The 25,487-nt window shown below is 40.6% G+C and overlaps 1 protein-coding gene across 2 annotated transcripts in view; it reads right to left on the reverse strand.

The window, feature by feature from the left end:
• The window catches only part of LOC108433047 (trichohyalin), a 318,922-nt gene that overhangs the window by 288,277 nt on the left and 5,158 nt on the right, over positions 1-25,487 (reverse strand). For both annotated transcript variants that reach the window (XM_017707316.2, XM_017707312.2), the window contains exons 2-3: positions 23,938-24,025; positions 22,645-22,786 (exon numbers count right to left, since the gene is read on the reverse strand). The gene's annotated coding sequence lies outside the window, so the exon portion shown is untranslated. The remainder of the gene's footprint in view (positions 1-22,644; positions 22,787-23,937; positions 24,026-25,487) is intronic.

Raw genomic sequence — 25,487 nt, forward strand, 5'->3', positions numbered from 1 at the left:
AGAACTGAAGAGCTGAAAAGCTTAGCTTGAAAAGGTCTGGAAAGTCCTAGCCAGTTGAAGCCACTGAAAAGTGGTCAGCATAGGTTTTATTTTGGTTGCTTTATGTGAATAAAGATAGCACTGCTGCTGCAAATGCTTCCCTGTCTCCAGCATCCCCCTTGAGCCTGGGATAGCGGCGTGTTACACAGACCAAGGTCCAAACCACACTTCTTGGTTTTGTATACATTTGAGCCACATTACTTTGGTTTCACATGTCAATTTAGCGAGAGCATTAAACACACTTACACCCTGTTGTCATCACAAAAACGGGCCGCGTTTCCCTATACTTAACATTGATTGGTTTAATAGAGGAATGTGCATCAAGTTTTTTATTGGACCAAATTACAATGAAATATTTAATGTCCTCCACTGATTGTGTGCTACCACAGCTCATTTTTACTTGTCTTTTTCTTAGAATGTTTGTTTAATGGGTGACGATAGCCTGCCTTAACATCTTATAATTGGTCAGAAAGCCTGAACCACCCAAAAGAGCGTTTTCACACTGCAGATGAACCAAACCACGGTTCAGTTTGATTGAAGGTCCGGAGCAAATAAGGTAGGTTTGAAAGCACCCTGTGAAGGCAAAGAGCATGGCCAGCTTATGTTAGCCTTGATGATGTTAGCTAGGTCCAGAAAGAGTGAAAATACACGGTGATTCAAAAAGATTCATCCAATTTCAAAGTTGTTTTTACAACTGCGGGGCTCCTAGGAACGCTCCTAGGAGTGTCAGTAGAAGATGTTTCCCTTCATTCCGAGAGGAGACGAGACTCCTGAGCAGAAAGCGTTCAGCGTTCTCCACTTCAATAAGAGTGAATCTGTCATAACTGTGCAGCGTGATTTTCAGAGGCAGTGAAGCTCCAACAGCTCAGAGCATTCATTGCTGGTTCCACAGCACTGGATGATCTCCGAAATCGCACTGAAATAGCCATGAGTGCAGCGACGCCCAATATGCTCAATCCAGTATGGGATGAATTTGACTATACAGTGGGGCAAAAAAGTATTTAGTCAGCCACTGATTGTGCAAGTTATCCTACTCAGAAAGATGAGAGAGATCTGTAATTTTCATCATAGGTACACTTCAACTATGAGAGACAAAATGAAAAAAAAAATCCAGGAAATCGCATTGTAGGATTTTAAAAGAATTTATTTGTAAATTATGGTGGAAAATAAGTATTTGGTCACCCATAAACAAGCAAGAGTTCTGGCTGTCATAGACCTGTAACTTCTTCTTTAAGAAGCTCTTCTGTCCTCCACTCATTACCTGTATTAATGGCACCTGTTTGACCTCGTTATCTGTATAAAAGACACCTGTCCACAGCCTCAAACAGTCAGACTCCAAACTCAACCATGGCCAAGACCAAAGAGCTGTTGAAGGACACCAGGAAGAAAATTGTAGCCCTGCACCAGGCTGGGAAGAGTGAATCTACAATAGGCAAGCAAGTTGGTGTGAATAAATCAACTGTGGGAGCAATTGTAAGAGAATGGAAGACATACAAGACCACTGATAATCTCCCTCAATCTGGGGCCTCATGCAAGATCTCATCCTGTGGGGAACTACACAGAGGGACCTGATGAATGACCTGCAGAGAGCTGGGACCAAAGTAACAAAGGCTACCATCAGTAACACACTACGCCAAGAGGGACTCAAGTCCTGCAGTGCCAGGCGTGTCCCCCTGCTTAAGCCAGTACATGTCCAGGCCTGTCTGAAGTTTGCCAGAGAGCATATGGATGATCCAGAAGAGGACTGGAAGAACATCATGTGGTCAGATGAAACCAAAATAGAACTTTTTGGTAACAACTCAACTTGTCGTGTTTGGAAGAAGAAGAATGCTGAGTTGCATTTACAAGTGAAATAAATCAATTTAAAATAGGATGAATCTTTTAGAATCACCTGTATGTACCTTACAAACTAACATGCTGTCACGCTGTCCACCAAGGAGTCCTCCAGCTTCCAGTGTTTTACTGGTGAGCTCTAGTGTTAGCTCATAAGCTCATCTGAGAAGGCAGCCAGTCTCCCATGGCTCCCATTTTTTGAATAATAAAACATGTTTCAAAATGTATTTGCTGCTAAATAAGTGCTATAACCTAAAAAAGTGAACTTACAACACTACAGTTCAAGTTTTTGTTGTTGATGGATATTCATATCACAATTTGTCAGAATGTAAATCCCTAAGCCAGAACATCTTTGATATTTAGGGCCGTGCCCAAATGGCAATTTACAGGCTTCAAATACTTACATTCAAATACTAATATTTCTGAACATCTATGCTAATCCTCATTCTCAAAATTACTCTTGATAACAATAATATTTATGTTTCATATGTTTGTAACTGCAAGTCAAAACATAGTCAATAGGCTACAATGATGTATTAAGAGTGTATAGCAATGATAGCGCAACCATTTATTTGTAACCACAGCAAATAACAAAGAAATTGTGGACTAAAATTTGCAAAATGTCATATTTATGTTTGTTTCCTGTAGATTTCCTGAAGTTTTCACTTAGAAAATCAATAAAATGTCATTTAAACTTTTGCATACGACTGTATCAGTTATAATTTTTTATTTTCTTTTTTTACACATCAAGAATAACTGTTCTATTTAAAGGCCTTTGCTGAAGAAATGTACTGTAGTTTAGGCAACAAATGAATATTCAAGTATTCATATTATACTGTACTGGCCATGCAGCATATGTCTATATGCCAGATCAAACAAAGATTTCATATTGTTTACTCTGACTTTTAAATATTAAAATGCTTGAAAATATATTATAATAGGCCTGAAAAATATTACTATTTTGATATGCTTCTCCCCAAAAGTGTATATCTGTGTGAATATCTGTGTGAGCGCACGTCCTTCAGAAGCAGCACTCTGCTGCTCCTCCAGTGTGGCCAGCGCTGAGTGATAGACTAATCGATGTGTGGCCTAATCAGGCAGCTTAACTCTAATACCCTGGACAGGTTCACATCATTATCATATCAGGCACCACACATTTTGGGGTGACAAGGAAAAAAGGCTCAAAGATTAAAGTCAATCTTGTGGAAGGGGTCTCCACAGGTTCTAAGGCCCCATAGAGGAGATGCTTTATCTGATAGACAGTGCAAGCCAGAGCTGGATAGGAAAACACACGCAGCATCCTGCAACGAGCTGGGAGGCAGATGGTCTCAGCTGAATGTGAGAGCTTTTATGTGCCCCAACCCCAAAAACCACCTCCAACGCCGCAGTCTCACCCACTCTCCCATTAGTGGGCCTCTGGTAAGGTTTGCAGGAGTCAGGAATACAAGTCTAAGGGTAGCAGGGGGAGAGCTTATAAATCATCTATAAACGCCTTTACACAAGCTCTTTACAGGCAGTAAATGGGCCATTAAACAGGAACCAGGTTTGCTTTTGGGCTTAAAATGGCTGGTTCAAGTTAGATAGGTGTCCGTTGACCATTTCTCTCACTTACGCACACGAACACGGCCCAATACCCGTACCACTTAGGCCTTAGCCCTCTGTTTTGCGTGTTCACATCTAGGGTTAGGCTGTCCCAATTTTTGTTGAGATAGCAGGGTAGGGTGAAGTGTTAGGGTTACATGACCCTTTAAACAGAGGATTTTCAAAGACTCCAAATGGATAGCTATGAGAAAAAAGAAAAAATGGCAAGATGGCTGCATTAGCGACCAAAGAAATCTTCACAGTTAAAAATAATGATAACCACTGTTTTACTGTAGTTTAATGTGGTTTCAATGTATTAAGGTTGTTTTCTTCATAAGCATAAAAATATCACTAATAGCATGCTAATGTCTCGGTAGCTAGCTAACTTTCCCATTCCACCTTAAATAGGCTGGCAGTTCTGATGCCTGAAGCCCCAGAATGTAACTGCTGCACCATTTAAGGTGGAATGGAAAAATCTGAACAAGAAGTTGGTGAATATCTGACTGCAGCTTCATATCACTGAAGAATTAGGGGTGGGTGATGAGCAGTGAGGAGCTGAACTTTACCCTCCACTGCTGTCAGTGCAGATGAGCAGGGTCACCTACAGAACAGCGCTAGTAGCTGTTAATGAGGTAATGTTTGTTTTTTGTAACTCAGTTCTAAGCGGTTTGGGTAACACTCGAAAAGGGTGGGATTGGGCCTCTCACTCGTGCACTGTGCCTCGGACAACTAGAGCTGTTAAGTACTCAGACGCTGTGGGGCAATGTTGACTTGCTCTATGAGAACGCACTCGGTAACGCCAAGGACAACCTACCACCAATTAAACACTCACTCTAAAAAGCCCTGCGGTTTTAAACCCAACAGGCAAATAGGATGAGCTTGACATTAGCCAAGTCCTCCATCATGGAATTGGTTCTGCACTGTGTCAAAGTGCCAAATATGCAAAAATATGTGTCTGCACGGCAAAAAGTGCAGGCCTGTATTAAGAGAACTGATTCGTTTTTTGTAATTAGTGTTGTCTGTATGAGGTCAACCTTATTCAATTCTTCTGGAGATTAAATCACTGCAAGGTCTTTAGAGTCAGCAGCAGAAAGAGAGGGAACAGAGAACAGAGAATGAGCGCGAGAGACAGAGAGAAAGAGAGACACTCATGAACTCTGGTCTTGTTTGAACAATCCAGTACAAAAACAGCCATTTAAGGTTTTTTTCCCCCTGTCAAGTGTCTTAGTTCATAATTTACTATTTCTCAATTGCTGTCAGCTTACTTTATAATGTAGACTTCACACTAATGGGAAACTCTTGTGGATACTAGTCTCTCCAAACACAATGTTTTGATATCTAAATTGCCTCTCTCATTATCCTGAGAGAAGCCCAAGGTCTACATACAAAGAGTGTGAAATTAGTATTTGCAGGATCAAACTGTGACAGAACTACAGTACATCACTAAAGACTGTTGGCAATTACCTTTCAAAAGATGAACATAATGAAGCACAGCTTGAGAACAACTAAATAACAGAAGTTAATGCCTCTACGGTCTGCAGAAGCGTTAAACGGCTGAGTAGTTAATAAATAATGAGCACGTAAACGCAAAGAAATGAGCTCTTAACATGTGTATGAAGGACCATACCTGGTCCTGAAAAGAAATCAATGCTAACAGTGGATAAATGTTATGTTCAAGCCTTTTGAGGAGGTAGCTTTCGGTTTAAAAGCACATTTGAGAGTGATTATCTCCAGGTTAATGGCGGGAACAACTCAATTGTACTTACAACTAACAACTTGAAAAAAAAATCTTGGCCAGCCTGGCCCAAGCCCACAATGCCCGTGGTCATCAATGCAAGCGCACTGTCAACAGTTTCCCCCTTCTAATCGACGTGTCAATCAATGGCGAGGGTGAGTGGGGCTTTTACAGATCCCCCGAGGTGGCAGTTTGGAGCACGCTCGGTTTAACATGCCACTAGCAGAGCAGGAGTAAACAGAGAGGGATATAGACTGGAGTATTGACTCTGTGATCAATGCCATTGATCAGCCGGCTCCGGCACTTTCAGCAGCCTTGTGGAGTGCTAACACACCCTGCTTCCAGCTCAGGTGACTCCAGCGCACAGAATGGAACCTCGCACGCTCACAGAAATCCAGCTCACACACCTTCCTCTTGGACGAGACAGAGAGGAGGGCTTCAATAAAATATCTGTACTATATATCACTTGTTCATCATTATCATGATACTGGCCTAAATCAATATTGTAGACTGCAGTTTGCAAATAAGCCATAAAGCTAAATTCTGACCAAACTCTGCATTTTTAGTTGTTTTAATGAATCAAGGCTTTCATGGAAATGGAAATGATATAGGCTGAAATGATGCAGGCCAATCTATAACCACATCAAATGGTCACTAATTATTTTTACTATATATGTATACTGCAATGGAGTATGTAGTAATACAATGGCAAAAATGGTACTTTGTCCATGTTGTGCTGCCCTACACTGTTCTTTTCTAAATTCACTAAAGTTAACAATTACTACAAGAACCAGACCGATATATCACTCAGCAAATAACATCTGGCAATATTCTGACCCATATTTTTACCGGAAGCACAGAAAATTTCAGATAACGTGTTGACAACTCTTTTGGGGTGTTGCCACTGGCTCTGTGGAGCCTAAAAAACAAAATTGTATGTATAACCTATCTAGGAAGAGAACTAATAAAAAAAAAAAAAAAAAAAAAAAAAACAAGTAATTATTAGGGATGTGCGATGATATCAGAATTACATCAGTATCGGCAGATATTAAATTAAATATTAAATATCAGCATAGGACACGTTTGAATTTGAGTGATATTTCAAACCAATATTTGATGATGTATTTATTGTAGTCTGGAAGAGCAGAATGCTTAGGTGACACTGGGTTACTGTGCTAAAATATCTGATCTTTACTCATTTTACTGCGTTTATAAGCCTATTCAAATTAAAATGTTATATTTCTCTGTAATGCCTCTCTATGTAAAAGTGGTCTCAATTTCTACATTGTATAAATGTTACGGTATCAGTATCAGGTCACATTTCCCCTATTAATTCATCCCTAGGAACGAACGAAATCAGTATCAGAATTCTCTGCCTCAGCCCCAGCGCTATAATATTTTATTATCTAAGACTGACACTTTCTGTTGTTTATTTGAGTTTAACAAATGTGAATTATGAAGTGACAATCATTTGTCTGTAATTTAATTAAATCTACAATTAAAACACTTTATTTTGAGTCCTTTTAGATGAAACAAACACCAGACTCTCAGCAACATGTCATAAACATATGAGGGTTAGGATTAGATTTTGGGTTGAGATTCAGGTTAGCATTAGGATTAGGGCCAGGGTGAGGGTTAGGATTAGGTTTTGGGTTGAGGGTCAGGTTAGCATTAGGATTAGGACCAGGGTGAGGGTTAGTATTAGGTTTCGGGTTGAGGTTCAGGTAAGGAGTAGGAATAGGGTTAGGGATTTGCTCTGGGAACTACAAGCAATTTGTCACTCTGGAGGAGCCAGGTGCATGTTATGTGAAAGGTGGCTCCACCTTCCAAAAACCTGGAAACAAGTCAAAAGCCAGCTTTGTGTGCACACACGTCATGTCTCTTCGCTGGTGGTTTCTCTGTTCAAAGTTAAGGTGTTTAACACTATTTTTGCAGAGTGAATGCCCGATCTGTGGACATGTGTTCACGGTCATGACCCATCACCTCGCTTGCAGTCACCTGGGAAGCAACACCATCGAGCCACTCTCAGGGAGTCAGAGACCTGCCCCAGCACCTCGACATCCGCCCAAAGCCATTTCCTCCCCGCACAGCCCAACAGGAGCAAATCCACTCTTGGGGAGTCAGAGGCCTCCCCAGCACCTCGATGTCTGCCTGAAGCCATTTACCTCCCGCACAGACCAACAGTAGTGAATCCACTCTTGGAGAGTCAGAGGCCCACCCCAAAACATCCACCCAAAAGCCTTCTCCTAAAGGTAGATCGCCCAAGGTTCCTTACAAATTTCCAACCTCCGTGACTTTCAACAGTTTTACCTTGGGTCCAAGCCCACAAGGAAGGACAAGGAAAACGCACAACTCCGTAAGAGCCATGCCATGCGGTTCATATTTCACATGCACCACCGGCACAAGATTGACCAATTCACAAAGCTGAAGTTCCTGTATGACTTCCAACAGATCCAAGAGTAGGTACAGAGTGCTGTGTTCCATGTTCCAAGATTAACCAGATCTTTAAGCTGTGCTTTCGATCTGTTACAGGTGGCCTGTTGTCCTGTTACAACAAGGCTATAACTTGGCCTCCATAAAGAACATAATGCTCAATGCGAGAGCGTTCATAAGGCATGTAAGGACTTTCCACCCAGAGATGTCCGGCTTGAGCAATGAACAATTTGAGCATATCCTGCTACAGCTCAAAAAGCTCCAGAAGGACAACTCCCAGAGGATCAAAGCCCAGCATCAGACAGTCAAGTGGTAGAAGTGAGTATATACCATTCACCCACTCTCTCACAGCATGTATTATAATTATGGATCTTTTGCGCAATCTGTCTCATAGACTGAACCCCATGCCATTTGAGGTGGACCAGCACAAAATCAACTGTGCACATGGGAATGCCTTCCTGGCACTCCTCCTGCTAGAAGTGGACTGGCTCAAAGGCCACATAGAAGTCATTGCACTTTGGCAGGGAGTGGTGCCCACATGTGTTCCAGTTCAATGGGAAGCAGCTCTCCAAGTTGAACACCGAACTGAGCTGCATGGCATCACAACAGGATGCGTGGCCAGATCAGCTTTGGCCTAATACAGACTGCCATCTCTAACCAGGTAAGGATCCATGATCCATTAAATGTGGGTCTTTGGCTGGGCATAATCGTTTCATACTTGCCCCGTGCAGGCGAGGAAACATCTGCCTGCTGAGGAGCAAAAGCCCGACATTCAGGATGTGTTCCACGTCCGAGACCTCCACACGAAGGCCATGGAACAGGACAGCCTGGAGCTCATCGACCAGAGTATGGCAAGTGAGGATGAGGACACAGACAGCTGGTCATCCAAAGGTAAAAGCAGTGCAGAGGCCTAGCTTTAATAAAATGCTCGAAAAGAGTAACTGGTATGGTTGTCCTTTGTCCACACAGTAGCACAAAACATTCTACACAGGCTTAGTGGGAGATGAGCCAAGTCTCCCTTTTGTATCTTTCACTCCTAGGTAGTATGGTTCTTAACACATGCCCTGTGAATGGACCCATAAGGCAGATTGAGCAAGCTTCTTAACCCGAGAGAGAGCTTTTCATTCGGGGTGAGGCAGTTTCACACAGATCATAAGCTCTGTTCCCTGCATACATCCAGACACTGACCAGAGGGCAGAAAGCTCCGGTGGGCTAACGACTTCCTTCCCCCCGTAGGAAAGCAGTAAGCACCACCAGAGTACCACCGCTGAGGAGGTAAAGAGAGCTCATAAACTGTGGTCCGCTGAACCCAACGTGGTCTGCTGTTCACATGTTGGGTGGAGTTTCCCCTCCATGCCCTGGAACCTTTGTCTGAGTCACTTTTGACTTGGTGCACTGAGAAATTTGTCATTTTTCTACTTTTTTTCAGCCTCAGGCAGGCCCAGGGTTGTCCCTCACGGGCCTTGCCACCGACCCTTATTTCTCCGCAATGGAAACACCTATCCCCATGGGCCTGGTATCCTTGGAAACAGCCAGGCCTGAGCATTTGAACGACACACCTCCTTACCCCTGGGAAACCGGAGTTACAAGCTCTGGAATCCAGGGAACCGCACGTTCCCAACTTCCAGGACTAATAACTTCCAAAGCCAAAACCACAGCAAGACCCGATTTAAACTCGATAATGCTCTCCCCGGCCTGGAAGAACCACAGCAATAGCTCCACCGGAACCGGAGATCCGGGCAACAGGCTCCCAATGCAGCAGCTCCCAGTCCTCAGTGGGGAAACGTCACACTCCCACAAGTCATATACCGTTGGAAAGATCTCTATGCCCCGCTTCAAAATTCAAAGTTGGCTGTTGTCCACCCACTACCGATGCCAAGATATGGGCGGAAGTTCACAGAGCCAACAACCAAAACGTTGCCTTCCTTCCCCTTTTCTACCCCTCTCCCTTTGCTGCAGTAACATGTATTACTGATAATCTGTCAAGAGTTTATTAATCATTTATAAAGGACCACTCCAAATAGTGTTACCGAAATTATCAGTTACCATAATTTTTAGCCAATTAAAACCAATATTAGTATCAATCACAACACTTTCATATCAGTCAGACCCCCATATCTGTGAATAAAAGTCAATGCTTTCTAACAATCTGAAATCTCTAAAACATTGCATTTTGAATACAGGAGGTAGATATAAAACAGCCACGAGACACATGAGTGTGTCGAAGTGTGACCACACAAATTCTCTTGGGGTCAATGTAAGCATTCAGCATGGACTGTAGACCACGTCCACCAAGTTGTAATTGTCTCCACTGCTACTGATCCAGTTGGACATTAAAGGAGGGGCTATAGGCATCTCAATCTGTCATATAAGATTCACACAGCTACCGTGATGTCTGGCACACAAAATGGCCTCCCTGTTTGTTAGGCTGCTGGTGATAACATGCATCATCTCATTAGTCACATGCCGCCCCTGATCAGCCATGGCACGTCGGCTTACGAACGACAGCTAAGTGGCTAATTCAGCACGCCACACTCCCTTTTCCTGCGCGCCCTTTTGAGGCCGGAGAGTATAATTTGGCATGGATGGACACATAGAAATTACTGCCACTCTGGTAGGCCTGAGGTGGAAATGGAGATAAATGCGCCAGCCAGAGTGAAAGATATTCACGTTGGAAGTGGGTCTGCAGCAGGCGGACGTGGAGTGGATGTGACACCTCGTCTCGTCTGTAAACAACAGTGAAGGCTGATTTTGATGTAGGCCTCATGCAAAGCACAGCCCACCATCAGGGTGGGGAAGAGGCAGTGCTCAGCCCAGCAGCTTCAGTCAGGTAGAAATCACACGGAATTTGATCTGTAAGATGGATTTCACAATAAGATATATGGTCAAAGAAAGCACTCGAACAAAATCTCTGTTCTTTGTTACTTCTGAAGAGCACCACAAGGCCATCGTTGTGACCCTGCCTACACTCTGCCTCCTGTTCATGTTTTTGACAGGTCTGGCTGACTGAACCATAACATGACTGGGCTGCCCAGGCTTTACGACACTCTCAGCCCTTCTTGCAATTGAAATTAGTTCCACAGAGGAAGCATGGGGAGGTGTTCTACCAAAGCTCAGCTAGTTTTACTTCTACATCATAAAAAACACCATTTTCAAAAAATTTATTTCAAAAAGACTGCCTACATTTTCAGTTCATTAGGAAATGTAGCAGCACTGACATTAAAACACTTTTTTCCATGCTTATTATTTAGTAAATAATATGAATTATTTAGTAACTACTCTGAATGTAGATCGTGATAGATTTGAACATTTTCTCTCCAATATTGACTTTAAAGAGATAAAATTTTTGAGATATACAGTCATATGCAAACATTTGAACACCCTGTTAAAATGACATTCTGTTGATTTTTAAGTGAAATTAAGTAAACATCCTCTACAGGGAACACACAAACATTTTTCTGCTCATTTTGGTGAACAATTTCAGGTTAACTCTTAGAACTCTGGTAATTTGGAATGATATTTTGGTATTTTGGTAATTACACTTACAATTCTAAAGTATTAACATGAGACACACATGCAATATGTTGTTATTTTTAGGAGACCCTGGGCTACTCAGATAGGCCATTATTTGACATGTACATACCAAAAGAATTTTGACATCTTCAACTTAATGCCTGCAAAAAAAAGGACATTTTTGCTTTTATTGATCTTGAAAGTGATCACCTTGTTTTTAGAATGATTGTCTAGAGTGTCTGTGAGCTGAAAATGTCAGAGCTTTGATGTTAGTTCATTCCGTTGCTTATTATTTTGAAAAAATAAATGATTAACATAAGGTGGTCATGTTTTTATTTTTCTGTCCTGACGCATATGTAGTGCTAAAACTCTGATACACAGCAAGACAAGCTTTATTTTTCATTTCAATTTGCGTTGCAGGTTCACTATGAGCTGTTTTTAATACTTTTAATGATTTAAAACATATGTTTTAGTGCCTGTTTGTTTCGAGTGCCTGTTTGTTTCTTGTAGACTGGAACACACCCACCATCCCTGTCCCACTCTCTCATTGCTGAAACAGTGCAGAAGCACATGCAGAGCAGGTGGTCTCATGTTTTGCAATGTGTGACTGCATTTGTGCAGTTATAGTGATGACTGTCTGGACACGTTTGTGAGAAAGTAAAAAGAAAAGCAACCCAAAAACAGAAAAAGAAAAATAAGAAATGCGGTTCCAGCAATGAAAGACACAGTGTGACACTACTTCACATCCCATATTATGTTATTCAGAAGTTGTGAGAGATTTTTGGTATCATAATGCAGATGATACAGACAGTACAAACATACAAAAACTTTTTTGTGGGGTTTGAAAAGTGCTCTTTTGTAACTATGGCAAGAAATTGAAAGAAAACTTTCATATATAAGCAAATTTCCATAAGAAGCACAAGGACACTGCCCAGAAAAAAAGAGGCGTAACTTGACAACAAAAAGAAGCAAAACCTTTGACTAACTGGGGCTCCTGAACGGCGAAACCGTCTAAGCGCTGACTCTTTCATCAGGAGATCAGGGGTTTGATCCCCGGTGAGGTTTCATGACACCACAATTGGGCTTGCTCTCTCTAGGTGGGTAGGCTGGCCCTCACTCATCACAATGCCAGCCAGCGCAGGCGTATTTTTTGCCTTCCCTAGCACTGGTGATACTAAAAAATAAAATGCGTTGGGTTGTGTTCCACTTTGCCCTACTGCATACAGCAGCTCAGAGAGGTGTGGTATCACTCAGGGCGCTTACATACCAGTCAAGTAGGGTGAGAAACTATGTTATCCTGCAACCCTTCAGAATCTTTTAATAATCCTGCCTTACAGTCTTGAGTAAACACCACAAAATAAAGCTGCAAGGCAAAAGACTGATAGTGTACAACTAATCATGACAAATTAAAATAGAAAAATTAACAGTAACAGCTCTAATAAATGTGTCATAACCCAGGCAACCTTTTCTCTTTCCTCCATCACCTTCCAGTGCTCCCCCCTCCCCAATACCGACTCACTCCGTGACCCACCCATTCTAATTCACATAGGAATTCTTTTTTCTTTCACCTTTCTCACAGCGTCAATTTCAGACGATATGAAAAAGTAATATTCCCGCAATAAAGCTTGATTTACACCTCACGCCAGTCTCTCCTTCTTCCTTTTTTTTATTTGATCATTTAGTGGGGATCGTATAACTGTATATCAGACACAAATGAAATCAGGTCCCGTGCACATTAAGGCCGTGTCTAGCTGCAGCTAACATCACCGCGGCCTGCCGCCCGGACTATTCGGCAAGCCAAGGGCAGAGTCCCGTTCATTTTCAGGCCCATTTCCTCCTATGATTAGGCGATCAATCAATCCCAGCCTTCAATCTCATCAGGCAGACGGGATTATCTCCCCATCTCCCCCTCTCCTACTCTCACTCCCTCTCTCGCTCGCTCACTCTCTCTCACTCACTCACACACCCGCACAGAGCAGCGCATTAACATCAGATCAAATATCACAGAGCTCACGCAGGCTGCAACGCCAAACAGACCACAGACAGACATCTCATCATCTTCCCCCTCTTCTAATACCCCCACAGCTCCTCGGATACACACACACACACACACACACACACACACACAGACACACACACACACAAATGTGAAGGCTACTCCTAACATCACCAAGACTTACAAGACTGACAAAGAACAAGCCCTCAAATGAAATAATTTTCTTATTTTTTTCTCTTACCTTTACCCAACTATCAACAGACAATTCTATAAGCATCTTTCGGTGCTTATAACACTTTATTTGGAGGGTCCACTGGATATGCTTTGTAAAATGTTCAGTATAGATTTAAGTAACATTCAACTGAACAGTCATTAAATGCCACTGAACTTGAAGTTGAATGTAACCTAGATGATTCACTACAGATGCTTTGTAAATGCTCAGTCTGCCTTTCAATAACATTCAACTAAACACCCATTAAACTCAACTGAACTTGAAGTGTGAAGGAGTTTATTAAATCTAAACCTAAACCTAACCCTCACCTTAACCTCAATGCCAAACCTACATCTACTCCTAACTCTAATCCTAAATATAATGTTGTTGATAATCAACCGAGGAACACCAGAAAGTTTGTTAATGATTTATGTAGGTGTAGAGCTTCTGAAGGGGGACCATCCAAATAAAGTGTGACCCACCTTTTCTTATGTAAAATAACGGGCTTCTGCTAAGGAGATACTTATAAAATTTCTAGTCTGACAACAATAACTGATGGTTACCACCATCTTGTTTCTGACATGTATATCAACCGTTAATTTCACTCTCTTTGGATTTTAAAACAATACATTAAAAAAACGTTTTCTGTGCACAGTTCAGATACCACGCTTCATTTATGTAATTTCCAGTACACACAGCCATTAAGTTATTAATTTTTCAGCATGGGAGGAAACATTTAAGAGAAAATTAAAGAGAAGCCTCAACATCTAAACATAATACCATTTTTTCAGTATTTAGTGTGTCCTCCCTTTGTCTTTATCATAGCTTGCATTTTTCAAAGAAATCTGCAGAGATATTTTAAGTTCAATCTTAGAAGTTTTCTGTCATTTTCTGCTTCTCACGATCCAGGTAATCACAGTTCATTGCTCTAACACTGGCAGACTCTTTCTGTCACGGTTGGCCCCTCCCAGTCCTGTCCATGTGTTCGTGTTTTGGTTTTGTAACTCCGCCCCTGATTGTTTTCACCTGTCCCTCATTGTTCCGTGTATTTAAGCCCTGTGTTTGCCCCTTGCGTTTGCCAGTCTTTGCATCATTGTATTGGTCTTCGTTTGATGTCTCTGTTTGCTGGTTATTCTGGTTTTTGTCATGTCTGTTCCCCGATCTGTCCGCATCGGCTATATGAACCTGGATTGTTTTGACCACGACCCTGGATTTGCACTTAATAAATCTTGCTTATCTCAGCGTATGCGTCCGCCCCCTTGCTCCCCCTTACACTTTCTCTGACCTATTTCCTTTTTTTTCAGTAATGGTTTCCCACCAGCTACACATCCTTTCAGACCTATAGCATTAAGTTGCCTTCTCACAATGGAAGGATGGGCTGAAACACAGGAAGATTTTTTTCAGAACTGAAGCAATAGAGGAGCTTGACTTTCTCAAAAGTGAGTTCTGGTGGTCACCCAGGTCTCGCCCAGTTGTCAGGAGTCCAATTTTGCCTGTATCTTTTAATCTAACCACTTCAGAAACATCTGAAAAATAAATTATTTTTACATAATGGCAGTTATGACTGTTAAATAAATGAAAGGTGATCTCTGACCTTTGCACAATACTGCATGAGATGCTAAACAAAATCTACAGATTAATCACTTAATTATACACATTCATGCCACAGCTAAATCAGACAGGATATGTTAAACTTTATATTATTTTATGTTAACACTAGATAGATGAAAACAGTATTCAGAGGACACGCCTAGACACCCACAATAGCATATTTTATACTAAGGCTGTTTGATGTCCGGTATCGACCAGAGGAGGATGGGTTCCCCTTTAAAGTCTTGGTTCCTCTCAAGGTTTCTTCCTCTTGCTCTTCTTAGGGAGTTTTTCCTTGCCACTGTTGCCATTGGCGATGCTCAATGATGCTCAGACCTGGATTTTTCTGTAAAGCTGCTTTGTGACAACACCTGTTGTAAAAAGCGTTGTATAAATAAACTTTGACTCAACTTGACTGTTACTGCTTCAGAATAGAAAACATGGCTCCCGAGTGGTGCAACCGTCTAAGCATTGGTCCTGTCATCAGGAGATCGCAAGTTGAATCCCTGGTGATGCTACAGCCATCAGTAGTTGGGAGTCCAAGAGAGCACAACTGGCCTCGCTCTCTCTGGGTGGGTGGGTGGGTAGGATGCCCCCCTCCCCCCCCCCCCTCCACATCACTCAATGCAATGCTAGTCAGCGCAGGTGTCTGTTAGCTGTTAGACATAACAGATCTGGTGGTTCCAAGCGTGTTCAGCTGTCCAATGACATTGCATGAGTGGCAGTTCAAAAAGAAGCGGTGGCTGGTTTGAGTTCTGGTGGTCACCCAGGTCTTGCGCAGTTGTCAGGAGTCCAATTTGGCCTGTATCCTTTAATCTAACCACTTCAGAAACATCTGAAAAATAAATTATTTTTACATAATGATAGTTTTGACTGTTAAATAAATGAAAGCAACTAGCAAAGATACTTTCTCTAGATTGTCACGCCTCAGGCGGACGCGGACTCCATTTCCCAGACTGCTTTGGGAAACCACATGACTCTGGACAACAGCCCGTGTCACCACCAGCGCTCACAGTCCCCTGATTATTGAGTAAACACACCTGTGTATGTTGACCTACATATTTAGTATTTAAGCCAGAGCAGTAGGCAGAATCGATGCAAGATATTGTTTCTCTCTTTCTCTCTTCTCTCTTTTTCTAAGCGTTGTTTACGATTCTCTATGACTACATGTTATGACCCTATCTTCGTTTATACCGACTGTGTCTTTTCGCTATAACCTTTCGTACTTTTGCCGGCTGGTTTTGCTATTCCGAGTTTGGACTTTGAGCTCATTTTTCAACCACGATTTTGTCTACTCCTGGCTTTTTTGGACGCTTCATGTTTATTCATGAAGCGTTCATCAAAATGATTCATCATTTTGGATGTCAGCCTTTGCATGTTTTTGACCATTCTCTTTGCCTACGATATTAAACTTTGTTTACCTGATCATCCGCATTCGTCTGAACCCTGTTGCCTTGTTACATAGATAGACAAAGGACTTTTTGTAAGACGCTCTGGATAAGAGCATCTGCTAAATGCTGTAAATGATTGTAAATTAAATAAATGACAGGGAATACAGCCTCAAATTAAGTCTCCTTATTTTCTTTTATTGCCTACAGCAATTTTTAACCATCTTCATATGCAAATGAACAGTCACCACAACCTACTGTTCTACTTAAAGGCAGAGGTTGTGACTAGGTTGTTGTGAGTCGTTACTTAAGAAACTGAAGTACAAGGCTTGAAGTACATCCACTAAGTGATCCAGCCTACACTGCCCTGCAGTCTATAAGAAATCCCACAACCCAGTCTAGCGCTGTTATATTCCCACATTGCACCAGGGAGACATACTATTTATCAGCAGAGTCTATATAAAGCCTTCTGAATGTCTGAGAGGGTAAGAGAATGCAGCCTATAAAATGAGAGACCACTCTGGCCCAGCTACACTGAGGAGGGGCCCATTTCACAATGAGCAGCTCTCACCCTTGTATACACAACATTAATGGCAAGTAAGCTGCTGCTTGTAAACAGCAGAACGCCATTAACTGTGCCCGACAGGGTCACAGTGGCATGGCAGGACAGAGATGCCACAGAGGGGCATAAGAAGGGCATGTTAGGAGTCCAGAGGACAACAGTATGTTTTCGATGTGCAAACTGGGAGAAGAAGCATTACAGTGCTGCATCAAGTCCTGTAGACATCGACAAGTCTTGAACACAGTCAATTAGAGGTAGGCTGTGCATAAGCTTGGTTTAAAGGACACAGCTGAGTGCTGGCATTGCAAGTCTGAAGAGGGGGACTTTATTAATGCTATGTGGCACCGAGTTCAGGAACTTTGTATGGCGCTTTACAATTTTATTTTAAAAGTATTAGTATTAGTCAAATTCCCTTCTGGAGACCCGTAAGTGCTAGAAACAAGGGACAAACATTTAAAGACATGGATTCAAACCAGTTTGATTGGTAGGCAGGTTATACTTAGGATGTGAAAGGAAGCAGGCCCTCCATCATTTCAAGAGTGACCATGCTGTGATGGGCAAAGTAGCTGCATGTGAAAATTATCATTTAAACTGTTCAGGCGTTCGGAAGTGTACAGACATAAATCGGACAAATATTTAAGATTTTTACAGAGCTCTTAAAGATGTACCCTGGTGTGACCCACTTTGTTGTTCTTGTCATTTTTATTATTTATTGATTTATTTATTTATTTCTAAGACCTGCATTTGATTGCTTGCTCATTTATACATTTTTTATTGTTATTATTTTTTAATAATACAGTGCCTTGTACTGCACTGGATTAATGTAGGTCATGAATGTAGTACCGACACAGTTGGGGTGGGAAAGGGGAGGGTAAAGGGTGTCATGTTGTTACAAAATACAAGTATATGTGGTTTTGTATTAATCTAAAAGAAAAATCAATAAAAATGATTAATAAAAAAAAATTAGGGCTGGTCTGAATAATCTGAATACTTCAGTATTCGGTCATTATGTTGGTAATCTTTCCTTATTTATTCAGAAGTGTATCTTTTATTAACCTTTTAGACCACAGCAGAGTATTAGAAAACTCTTATGGATTGCTAACAATTAAGAGTTAGAAGCTTATTTAGCAGTTTTGGACTAAACGTTTTATCATTACATCCAGAGAACTGGAAATTACTTAACGACAGAGGTGATAACAGGATAGAAAGTGGTTGGTATAGTGTAGTGGGTAACACCACTGCCTTCTACACTGTAGACTGGGGTTCATTCCCCATCTGGGTAAGCACCCTGCACTATACCAATAAGAGTCCTTGGGCAAGACGTCTAACACTACCTTTGCCTTCCTGTGTAAACTGATCAAATTGTAAGTTGCTCTGGATAAGGACGTCTGCCAAATGCTGTAAAAATTATGTCATATGCATGTAATCCTAGCTGAAGGCTGAACACAGCCACCTATGTCACCTTCCTGTATTTCACACCTATGTCACCTTTTTCTGAGAGACTGAAGCAAGATAAGTGAAAGATGTTGAAAGAGATACCAACAATTAAACAAAGGAAAACAGCCAAACACAAATTGATCTGTTTGACTCTAGTGTAGAAAGTTGAACGGCATTCATTGAAGCTAAGCATGTCCTCAGTCACTTGTGCAGCTGCCTTGAATTTGTGAGATGAAGATATAAATAGAAATAGCAAGCTAGATAAGTGTTTGAAATATCCCTTAGTATTTGTGGAGTCTCATATTGGCTGGAAACTCCAGCGTTGGCTAACTGATAACTCACTTGCCTTGGTGGCGCTGGCAATGGCACATAGCTTCACTGGCACCAAAATGTCTGGTTTAACAATTCTTCTTTTGGAAAGGCTCTTTTCTGGTTTTGTCTTACACATCTCCTCTAGCATCTTTGGTTTTAGAAATGAGTAATAATTCACCCTTTTCACCAACCTCTTTTGAATATGGACAAGTTTTCAGATGTATACATATGCTATGGAATACTATAAACCTTTTCAGAAGTATTCTGGGCATAGTTACAGCTGCTAGGCTATGAAGGACCAGCAGGGTCAACCAATTTGCTACAGTGCCATCACGAGGTACCTCAGTGCTGCAGTTAGTTGAAAATATTAAAGACAGAAGCTCAACAAATGTGAAGTAAGCTAAACAATGAGCCTTGCCTGAATTTGTGTTTGAGTGTAGTTTTTCCACAGCAAACAGTGCAATTTTATATTAATTAATTTCATTTAATTAATTAATTTCAGGCCCCCCTATAACTTCCTGTATTTCATACCTTGGGTTTACCGATTCTTTTAAATTATGGTACGACTGAAATTCTACACTAATTTAGTAGAAAACATTGAGTCCTCAATCTGGAGATGAGACTTAAGGTGTTCGCCTATGAAAGTTGTTCCACTTTCCAGAGAACCACCTAAACTGCCTATGAAAACATATCACTAAACAAAGATTTGCTTCCTCTGTATCACTGCTGCTATCCAGTTAAAAAAATAGGAAGTATAAACGTGTAACTGAATGTAGAAACTGAAAAATTTTATTTTTGACAAAAATATAGACTGATCTAAACCAAGCATACACACTTCAGATTGTGGTTAATTATGAACGGTAAATACTATTGTTTTTATCCTCTTATTCTCCAGGGTATATTTTGTTTTTTCCATCAGAATTTTCGTAACCAAATCGTATCGCAAATTATTCAGCAACTGCATGAACCATTTTTATTTATTTATTTTTTGTAAAAGCTCCCCTCAAATTAACAGAACATGTGTTTTATGCTCACACATATCGCTTACAATTTACTGCTAAAAGGCAAAAATCTTAGATGCTCTTTGTATTATTTTACGAAGGTAATTTTTACAGAGCAGATCACTGAAGAGAGGCCGTTTGTTTATAGTTTACAGCCCAGCTTTGTGGAAAAATAGGTCGACTTTCAACAGAAAAAATTCAAAGTTCAGCTTCTTTTATTATAAGGCACTAAAATGACATTACTGTCTTTTTGACTGGAAAAGAGTTACAGCCTCATACGATGCCCACCTTCTGAATGTAGCTTATGAAATATGAATGTTATGAAGAATATGATGCATTTTGGAACCACCGGTGACAACAAGGTGTTCAAGTAGAGGTCTGTCACATGCTGTTTGGGCTAGCCTAATGTCAATGAAATTTCACGGTTTTCGCTTGTCTAGTGTCTACTGATGCTGAAATGACTGAAATGTTACTGTAAGTCAAACTAAGCTGCTTGGACCCCTATAACACTTAATTCTCCTGTTTGTGTAGCCTATGCACAGACAATAAAGCTTTTCTAATATATAACTTGGAAAAGAACTTGGAAAAGCACCTGAAGTTACCTTGTTCTCCATCTCCTTGTAAACTGCAGTACATGCAAAAATATGCTTCATGTTATTTTGATACCACACAACTCAATTCAAAGGGTTCTGCGGAGTATGACTGAGGCAACACTGCCAAGTGCGCTGTAGATCAAAAAGGATCTTCTAACATTCAGGCAAAAAAGCAGTTACAATCTGAAACTCTGCCTCCAAGCAGCACTTCTTAAAGCAAGGAGAGGACATTTATTATTTCCCGCAGCTATAAGACGCAGCAGATGAGGCCTTTTTCCCACTAAATCTTTTATCAGCTTTCATCAAACCAGGAGTTTAAAGGGGCACATCAGCCCCTATCCTCCAACAGCTAGGCCTGAAACAGAAGCACGGCCTGTCAGCCTACCCTCCACTTTCATCATTCATCAGCGCCAGGGATGAATATGAAAAATAGCACATCTTTAAATGTTGAGGAGGGAAAGAATGAATTAGTAATACATTTACATAGACCAAAAGCATGCGCAGGTAAGGAAATTACTCCACCGTGTCATAACAAATATTCTGCTCCACTCCTGCTGATGAACACTGGCTAAAAGGGAACATTGCCCAGTGATGTACAGATATTCAATAAAGGGCCACTTAATGGGCACACTCGGGTGGGGGAGAAAAAAGAAGCAACCCAAAAAGCTTTTTGATGTAAAGACACTAATTCTGTTAACAACATTGATCAAACTGTCATGCTTTCAATATTGTACAATGCCTTTTAGCACCATCCTCCGTGCTAATAAAGTTATAAAGTCTCCAAAACACTAGCTTTCATTCCCTTGTCCTTGTCAGGTCCAATCTCTCTGGACTTAGTGGTGGCAACACTGCAAGGACCACTGACTTGTATCTCCATGCCTCACTGTTATGGCATTAAATATAAACCCTTGGAATTCACCCACCCATTTGCACAAACTGGTGTGTTGCACAACGCACCAAGGCAAAATTCAGATTCAAGTTAACATATATACAATATTATAGAAGGTAAAGTAGAATAAAGATATCGCTGCTCTCAGAAGAAAACCTTGTATCTCCATTTTTGTCGTTAAGTGTTTGACATACTTTGAAAATGCCTGTTGCTCTTTACACTGTTTGTAAATTTAATAAAGAAAATTTAAATTTTAATGGAAAAAAGTCTGGTTTCATTGACTTACATTAAAGGTAAAGTAGGCTTTTTCCGTTTCCTGTAAAGTTACCATTTTGTAGTGGTGGACAGTAAAGAATTAATTACTGTAACTGTAATTCGTTACTGTCCTTAACTAGCTTTTTTCCTGTATCTGTACTAAAATTTTTACTTTCACTCCACTACTTTTCAAAGTCTAATATCTGACTTTTTCCTCCACTACATTTTGAGAAATCTGTCGTTCCTTTTGGTTTCTGTGTGTATAAAAACGTAACATGTCAAAACGAAAGAAGCGCAAAGCAAGAACACCAATCAGGGCACAGCGGTCACTTTGTTTCGAGCTTGTTCTGACCTGTTGGTCATACCGACCCAGTGCAGCACACGGTTCAACATCAGCGCAGCAGCGTAAAATTTTGGGAGAGTCTGTTCAACATAAATGATGAACTAACCTAACTTTGTGTAAATAGAGCACAATATAGAAATATGGACACATATGCAGTCGAGACTGACGCGGCTTTTTTCCGAATTTATACAAACACCATTTCATTTTATAGTAAATTAGTTTGGGCTGGTTTATGTTTATGAACAGAGACCTACAGATCAACATAGTAAAGGAAACTCATTTGTGATCCTGAGTTTAAAGCCAGTTTTTATTAAACTTAAACTTGTATCTAAGTTGTAAATAAATCTTAAACTGAAACTTTGCTTGTTTGTAAAAAGTGATTTTAGAGCCACTCGGTTCTTCCTGATGGAAACTGTTTACCTTCAGTGTTTTGTGCTTATGATCATTTTAATAAACATCAGCGTCACTAATTAATGACAATCTATTAAAAAACTGATTTACCAAGAGAGACACTGGAGGATTTTCACCTAAAATGAGTTCATGAAGCCAGTCTTGTTATAAAAATGATAACAGGACATCAGAGCCATAATTAATCTTTTAGTACTTTTACTTTTGATACTTAAGTACATTTGAAGGTAAATACTTTAGTACTTTTACTCAAGTGGAGGTCTAAAGGGAGGAATTCTGCTTTTACAGAAGTAATATTTTACCTTGGGTGTCTCTACTTTAACTTAAGGACATGGTTTGTGTTCTTTGTCCACCACTGCCATTTTGACAGTTTTTGCTCCAACAGCAGCAATATGTTTTTTTTTATACTACATGATATGGAGCATTAAACAGTGAAACGCTAATCACATCATATCACATTTTATGTTACATGTTGAAGATTAACTGATTAGCATCACAAAGAAATATGTAAAAATTAAATCTTACTTGCAAAGTGCCCACTGAGCTAGTCCCTGGCAGATGGATGCTTGGTACATCTGCTCATGGTAGAGACTTCAAAAGGTTCAGGCATCTCTGCAAACCCATATCTAACTTCAAAACCCAACATGTCCATTCTGAGACTGGTTACCTGCACATAAATATAAATAGAACAGAGCACAAAACACGTTTCTATACACCGATCAGGCATAACATTATGACCACCTCCTTGTTTCTATGCTCATCATTCTACAATTACCGAGAGTGGTCAGGACCCCCATGGAACCTCACAGAGCAGGTACTATTTGGGTGGTGGATCATTCTCAGCACTGCAGTGACACTGATGTGGTGGTGGTGTGTTAGTGTGTGTTGTGCTGGTCTGAGTGGATCAGACACAGCAGTGCTGCTGGAGTTTTAAACACCTCAGTGTCACTGCTGGACTGAGAATAGTCCACCAACCAAAAATATCCAGCCAACAGCGTCCTGTGATTCAGCAACCACTGATGAAGGACTAGAGGATGACCAATACAAACTGTGCAGCAGCAGATAAGCTATCCCCTCTGACTTTACATCTACAAGGTGGACTAACAAGGGTCCATGGGGGTCCTGACCACTGAAGAACAGAGTAAAAGGGGGCTAACAAAGTATCAGAGAAACAGATGGACTACAGTCTGTAACTGTAGAACTACAAAGTGCACCTATATAGTAAGTGGAGCTGATAAAATGGACAATGAGCGTAGAAACAAGGAGGTGGTCAGAATGTTCTGCCTGATTGGTGTCTAGCACAAAATGTAGTGGTTTTATTACATAGCAATACTATTATATCACATAGCACTGCTATTGGTGTCACAACAACAATAATAATAATATATTTTTAAAGGATAAAACATCAATAAATTTACATAAAAGTTCACAAAAAAGATTTTATTCCAAGCAATTTTGGAACTTTTATATTCTTCCAGATGTCATGCACCATTCACATCAAACCAAGTTTTTTTTGTTTTTTTTTGGAAAACGTGCAAAACTGTGACACTATGATACATCTGGAAAACGCCATAATATTGAATTTTGCCAACACCACCCAGCACTACTTCATATACTGAAAATCTCAAACATATGCTCAGATAAAGTTAGCAAAACAGAACAATAGCCTTAGCTAACAGCCAGAGGCGCTCCGATCTGCACCAGGCCTTTTCACTGCCCACGCGATAAATGGTTTTAATAACACATCACATTCCCCAAGTGTATTAGGCTCTTGTTTTTCACATGTCATCATTTCTAATTACGTGCTGCAAAACTTACGAAGGGCTCCGCCGCTTCAGATCACAATGGCTGGCTGTGTTCTCAGCAACAGCAGTAATTAATCAGAGAACCAGGCGATGCTTTCATGCTGAAGAAGAGAACATAAAAGCAATTTTACTCAAAGCCAACTTAGAAGCTTCTGTTATCAAACAGCAAAACCTGCACATTGTTAATGAAATGAAGAGTGGATATGTCTTCCAGATTGCAGATGTAAAAAAACTTGTATTGTAGGCCGTGTAAGTGGATCCACTTCAAACATACAGGATTACCGAGGTGTAGGATATTTGTTCACAGTATTTAACTGGTTTGATAAGCAAGAGAATAAAAGAAACTGTATGAATAAAGGAAGTAAGTCTACATCACACGATTAAAGCAGAAGAAGCTTTCCATCCACTTGGGATCAAAAATATCTACTTCAGATCGGTGTAGCACTTTTTAAGGACCAGCAGGGATAGCACTCTTCAAAAGGAAGAGAAAAGATCTTCTAAAAGTAAGATATAATCCAGTATACATGATCTGAAAATGTCTAATGTGACAAGTGGATTATACCACAGTCATCCTGCCCCATACAGACAGGTAACATTTTACAGATGCCTCCATTTGACACCTGTTCATCTCTAATCCACGACACAGCTTAACCAAATTTGAGGTTTCTAAAGCAACAGCTAGGCAGACAAAGATCAGTCATGGCGGGTTGGCCCTCCAGAACCAGAGCAGTGCACCCACGTTCTAAACATTTTCCTTTGCCGAAAGCAGTCATGAGCATCTATCTTGGCTTAACTTCAAATGAGATGTGTGCAGCCTGCTCGACAATCAAATGCTATGAATAAAATAATAATTCAACACTTCCAAGCAGAAATAAATTATGATAGATTATTCATCGATAGGTGGCTTAAATGACCCATATCATGGAAAACTGAACTTAATCTGTTAAAGTAAAACCTTCTTAACAAATTATAAAATAAAAAAAAAAGAAGAAGAAAATTAAAACATACCATTCACTACCCTGTTCAAACTACTCCCATAAACTGAATTACTGCATGTAGTTTAAAAAGAACAATGAACATACAGTATATTTAAGCAGTAGAACACAGAGGGGGCGTGTTATTGTGAAATAACATCACGCTGTGATTTGGTCGCCATAGATCATCATCAGCCGTGATGTTATTGGAGATAACACACTCAGAGTGTTCTATTGCTATAATACAACAGTTAAATAAAGGAAGTAATAAATGAATAAACCGGGCCGTGAACGCGGCGTTTAATATGTTTTAACGTTCAGTTCCTACCTCCAAATTATAGCTCCTTAAAGAGCAGCTTGTTGCTACGTCAGAGTAATGAGCTCCGCCCACTCGCTACACACCCGGCAGTTCATTCTCCAGCTCCACACAGACCAACTGACAGTTTGGGAATTTAGAGTCGGACAAAATCGGCTGTCGGTCAAATGTGATCTTAAAAGTGTCCGTTTTCTGTTTGTGGCAAAGTAAGAAGTAAAAACGTTCAAGTGGCTTAAGCGTCTCCTACAGCTGTCAAAGTTGTTGCTTAGCAAC

This window comes from Pygocentrus nattereri, chromosome 15 (assembly GCF_015220715.1).
Source record: "Pygocentrus nattereri isolate fPygNat1 chromosome 15, fPygNat1.pri, whole genome shotgun sequence".
Lineage (NCBI taxonomy): Eukaryota > Metazoa > Chordata > Actinopteri > Characiformes > Serrasalmidae > Pygocentrus > Pygocentrus nattereri.